Source organism: Xylocopa sonorina, unplaced genomic scaffold (assembly GCF_050948175.1).
Source record: "Xylocopa sonorina isolate GNS202 unplaced genomic scaffold, iyXylSono1_principal scaffold0079, whole genome shotgun sequence".
Lineage (NCBI taxonomy): Eukaryota > Metazoa > Arthropoda > Insecta > Hymenoptera > Apidae > Xylocopa > Xylocopa sonorina.
Window position 1 is genome coordinate 397,501 of NW_027490150.1, and position 5,000 is coordinate 402,500.

The following is a 5,000-nucleotide window of genomic DNA, read 5'->3' on the forward strand; positions in this document are numbered from 1 at the left end:
ACCAAGCTACCGGCGTTTCTTTAACATCCGTCCTCTTTATCGTCGTAGCTGCGAACGATCGACAAACCGTTTACACTCTCCAGCGGTTCCACACCTTCCGCGCGTAACACGCAGAGATCGAAACGGAGCGGCTCCTTTTCCCCCGATTTTATTACCCTGATCCTTCGGAACGAAGGACAGGCCGAGTTGGAGCGCCCGCACGAATCTCTCTGCTGCGTGAACGGGAAATAAAAGGGAACGCACGCGTGGAAAAGCGTACGATGCGATCGTAGCGCAAGCTGCGCTTCCGGGGACTGGATGACCGGCTTTTGGTCGCGCGGTCCCGTCTCGACAACGAAGACATGGGGTGACCAACGCACTCGATGATCACGAAGTAGGGCGGTAGTACCTTGCGGCACCGAGGCGGCACCTCGTCGAAGAAAAAAAAACTCGAGCCTCGCCAAAGGGGAGCCAATCTTCCCGTATCTGCTCCGAAAACTCTCTCCTTTGTCGCGCGTGTTACCGATTCGAGTTTCGCTTCGGGAGATCTCCGAAGCGCGGACACGCGTCACAGGCCAGAAACGTTGCGACGCTACACGGACGCAACGACGGCCTATGTTCGAGTGACGGTCCGCGCGAGAGATCTTTTCTTCCCTCGCGGAAACATGGTATACACACGCGCGGAGAGAACAGAGAGAACGGGTTATTCTGATCGAACACCCTGGGGCTGTACGAGGAGAACTTCGAACGATCGGATGCGCATCATCGTCCCTCGCGTTACGACGATGTCGCTCTCTCTCTTGTATATCTCTTCTCTCTCGACCGAGAATTCTCCCTCGGTCTTGCGGCGTGAAAAAAAACAATTCATTTTAAACGACGTCGAGCGCGCGGCATGTTCGTATCGTGCGCTAAAGGCGGGGCGAAGGCGATGCGTGTGGCGGGTGTGCGAATTCGGAACGCGGAACAAAATCGGCGATCGAAACACGAAGCGGTTCCCGTGGGCGGTCGTCCGTTTAACGGACGACTCACGACGCCACGAAGAACTCACGCGAGTTCGTGATCGACGCACCGTCGAGTTCCGTGAACGCGTTTACGCACGCCGCACGCGCACACACACGTTGCCAATCGCGGATTGCCTCGGCACGGCCACAGACGACTCGGACGAACGTCCAACGATCGCTCGTACGTCGCGTATCGCTCCTCTTCCTCCCTTTCTCGGTGCCGCCCGAACTCAGAAACGTTCGTAATTTAATTCGAGAATGAACGACGGCGGGCAGATTCGAGCACCGTAGGGAAAGAAAGATTCGACGAAACGCAACGCAAGCAGTATTCTGGTTACGTGAACGACCCTCAGCTAGGCGTGGTCCAGGAATTGTATCCGTGGACCGCAATGTGCGTTCGAAATGTCGATGTTCATGTGTCCTGCAGTTCACACGTTGACGCGCAATTAGCTGCGTTCTTCATCGACCCACGAGCCAAGTGATCCACCGTTCAGGGTAATCGTATATGTATATTTTATTGATCTTTGAGTCTCTTGGTACTAAAGTTCGAACAAGTCGATACCCAAACGTCCCCGGTGAAAGAGACGCGGGCGTCGCCGAACGGAGTTCGAGGCGACACGATATATCGGTCCTACGGATGAAACGCATACGCCGATGGTTCGCGCGTAAGGTCTCCCTCAAAGTTACGAAAAAATGCACGCGCGCGTCCAGGTGCGAAGAGAAAAAAAAAAATCCCTTCAAAAATTCGTTAGGACTCCTCCGCGTACCAGCAGCCTCGAGGCGGTCTTTTACCTCCCGGCAACGCGAAGCGAGCATAAACTGTTCGAGCTCGCAACGGCGGGATTACAGACTCTCGACAACGAGGACAACGGGCAACGGCGGAATCGTCCCCTCTGGAACGAACGTGCGCGTCGAACTGAGAAGAAAAAAGACCAAACACCCAGCGGCGTATTGCTTTCGAGATCGACAAGACGCTCTCGTTCGGGTGAACATAACAATGTTATCATCGATGGGACACACTCGTCGTCTTCGCGCACAGTCTCGAGGCGGTCTATAAGAGTTTTCCCCGGCAACACGAAGCGAGTATAAAATTATTCGATCTCGCAACGGCGGGTTTTTCTCAGACTCTCGACAACGAGGCTTGGGCGCGAGCGACGGAATCGTCCCCTCCGAACGAACGAACGACGACGACGGTCTCTTCAAAATTCCAATACCACCCAGTCGTGTCGATTCCAACAAGGCTCAGGTAAACGAAAAAAAAATTCGTACATTCGTTAGGACGCTCCACACCGTTCGCCCAACCACACAGCCTCGAGCGGTCTATATTTTTCCCGACAACGCGAAGCGAGCAAGTAAAGTTCGATCTCGCAACGGCGGGTTTCAAGACTCTCGACAACGAGGTTATGGGTGTGGACGGCACGGAACGGAACGGGTCCCCTCTGAGCTGAACGGCACAATTCTGGGAGTGGGAAAACGGCAAAGTGCCAGCGGCGTATTGCTTTCTGAAAAAATGGCAAATAAAAAAGCGGACCCGACGAGTTCTCGATTACGAGAACTCGAGGGGTCCGCTAATGTACCGTAAACACCGATCGGGTAAATGTAAAAAAAAATTCGTTAGAACGTTCGCCGGTTGTACAAGCCTCGAGAAGCGGTCTATACGTTCACCCGACGACACGAAGCGAGCATAAAATGATTCGAAAGCTCGCAACGACCGCTGGGCGCGTCTTAGACTCTCGACAACCGAGGCTATTACCGACGAATCGTCCCCTCCGAAAGGAACGGTACGATCGACCATCTTCAACAGGTTACGCGCGACGACACCACGCACGCTCCATGCACGAATTCGAAGTCGACGACACGCGCGCGTTCGGGTAAAGATTCGTTGGGACTCGCCGGTTGCAAGCCTCGAGAAGCGGTCTATATTTACCCGGACGACACGAAGCGAGCGTAAATGATTCGTAAGAGCTCGCAACGGACGCTGGGTGTTTCAGACTCTTCGACAACGAGGCTGTGCAGCGACGAATCGTCCCCTCCGAACGGAACGGTACGATACGATCGACTTGAACAGGTTACGGCGCGACCACGCGCTCTCACGATAATTCGTGAAGTCGATACGAAGCGGGCCGTTCGGGTGAAAATTCGTTGGGACTCGCCGTACAACAGCCTCGAGCGGTCTATGTTTAACCCCGACGACGCGAAGCGAGCGTAAATGATTCGTAAGTGCTCGGCAACGGACGTTGGGTGTTTCAGACTCTCGACAACGAGGCTGCTCCGACGAATCGTCCCCTCCGAACGGAACGGTACGATCGACTGATATGAGAGCGGTGACGACGACACGAATCCTGAGAGAATTCGAGGTCGACGACTGTACGTTTTCCCGTTCGGGTAAAAATTCGTTGGGACTCGCCGTACAACATCCTCGAGCGGTCTATGTTTCAACCCCGACGACGCGAAGCGAGCATAAATGATTCGTAAGAGCTCGGCAACGGACGCCTGGGTGTTTCAGACTCTCGACAACGAGGCTTGCGCGACGGTATCGTCCCCTCCGAACGGAACGGTACAAATACGATCGACAGATAGGAGAGAGCGGTGCGACACGCGATCCTGCGAAAAATTCGAGGGTCGTGTCGACGGTACGTTCTCTTCGTTCGGGTAAAAATTCGTTGGGACTCGTCGTATCGGAGCCTCGAGCGGTCTATACTTGGTTCCCGGCAACGCGAAGCGAGCACTTAAAATTCGATCTCGCAACGGCGGGTTTCAGACTCTCGACAACGAGGCTCCTGCGACGGAAACGTCCCCTCCGAACGAACGACACACGGTCGACCGAAAGAGTACGGGACTCTTTCGAATTGCCATATTACCATCCAGTCGAGTCGGCTCCGTAGCTCAGGTAAACGAAAAAAAAAAAATTCGTAAGTTCGTTAGGAATCTCGTACGGCAGGACAGCCTCGAGCGGTCTATACATTTACCCGACAACACGAAGCGAGCATGTGAAATTCGATCTCGCAACGGCGGGTTTCAGACTCTCGACAACGAGGCTGCTGCGACGAATGTTATTCCTCTCTGAACATGACGGATCTCGACCGAAGGAAGGTTATTTTCTTTGCTGCATACGCTTTGCGTTCGTTTCATCCATACATATCTGGACTCTTATAATTTTTATTTCGGAACGAATATAGTTCCGGTTTACGTACAATATCCAAAGGATCGGACGCCTCGATCTCTCCGACACGAGGCGGAGTTGCATATTACGGGCAGTGGATGTAATGTTTCTGTTCTTGTGGCAGTGCAGTGGATGCGGCTCGTTCGAGCACATTATTTTTTTTTCATTTTTCCGTGCCGCGGGTCACGAGGACCACACGCGAGAGCACGTTATTATTTGTTATATTTCCGTGCCGCGGGTCACCAGGACCACACGCTAGAGCACGTTATTATTTGTTATATTTCCGTGCCGCGGGTCACCAGGACCACACGCTAGAGCACGTTATTATTTGTCATATTTCCGTGCCGCGGGTCACCAGGACCACACGCTAGAGCACGTTATTATTTGTTATATTTCCGTGCCGCGGGTCACCAGGACCACACGCTAGAGCACGTTATTGTTTGTTATTTTTTGCCGTGCCGCGGGTCACGAGGACCGCACGCGAGAGCACTTTATTTTTGTACGTAAGTATGCAACTCCTCGTCCCGAAATCGAGAGAGAATTGGACGACTCGTCCAATGGCTCGAGCTCCCGCAAGAGCTCGGCTTCCTCGCTCCGATCGACTGCCATGCCAACACGGAGAGACGCGCAAAACGGGAGGCTGGACGCCTCCGCGCGTAATGCAACGTTCCCCGGGCATTGTGCGAACGAAGCGAGGGTTCTTTAAGTATTTGCTACGATTTTTGGTCGATAAACGACTTTTTCATTTCATAATGATTTTTCCTCCACATTAGTATATATATATATATATCGTATATCATGTATATCACACATTCTTTCATTTTTAACGTATTTTCGTTAATGATCCTTCCGCAGGT

At 53.0% G+C, this 5,000-nt stretch overlaps 2 non-coding genes across 2 annotated transcripts in view; both read right to left on the reverse strand.

Annotated features, from left to right (window-relative positions):
• Positions 1-1,323: 1,323 nt before the first annotated feature.
• On the reverse strand, positions 1,324-1,478 carry LOC143432333 (5.8S ribosomal RNA). Its single transcript, XR_013102963.1, has one exon. It is a non-coding gene; the product is annotated as a 5.8S ribosomal RNA (ribosomal RNA).
• A 3,503-nt stretch (positions 1,479-4,981) lies between these two features.
• The window catches only part of LOC143432282 (small subunit ribosomal RNA), a 1,925-nt gene continuing 1,906 nt past the window's right edge, over positions 4,982-5,000 (reverse strand). Inside the window, exon 1 of the ribosomal RNA XR_013102934.1 lies at positions 4,982-5,000. This exon is cut by the window's right edge and continues 1,906 nt beyond it. This is a non-coding gene — a ribosomal RNA (small subunit ribosomal RNA).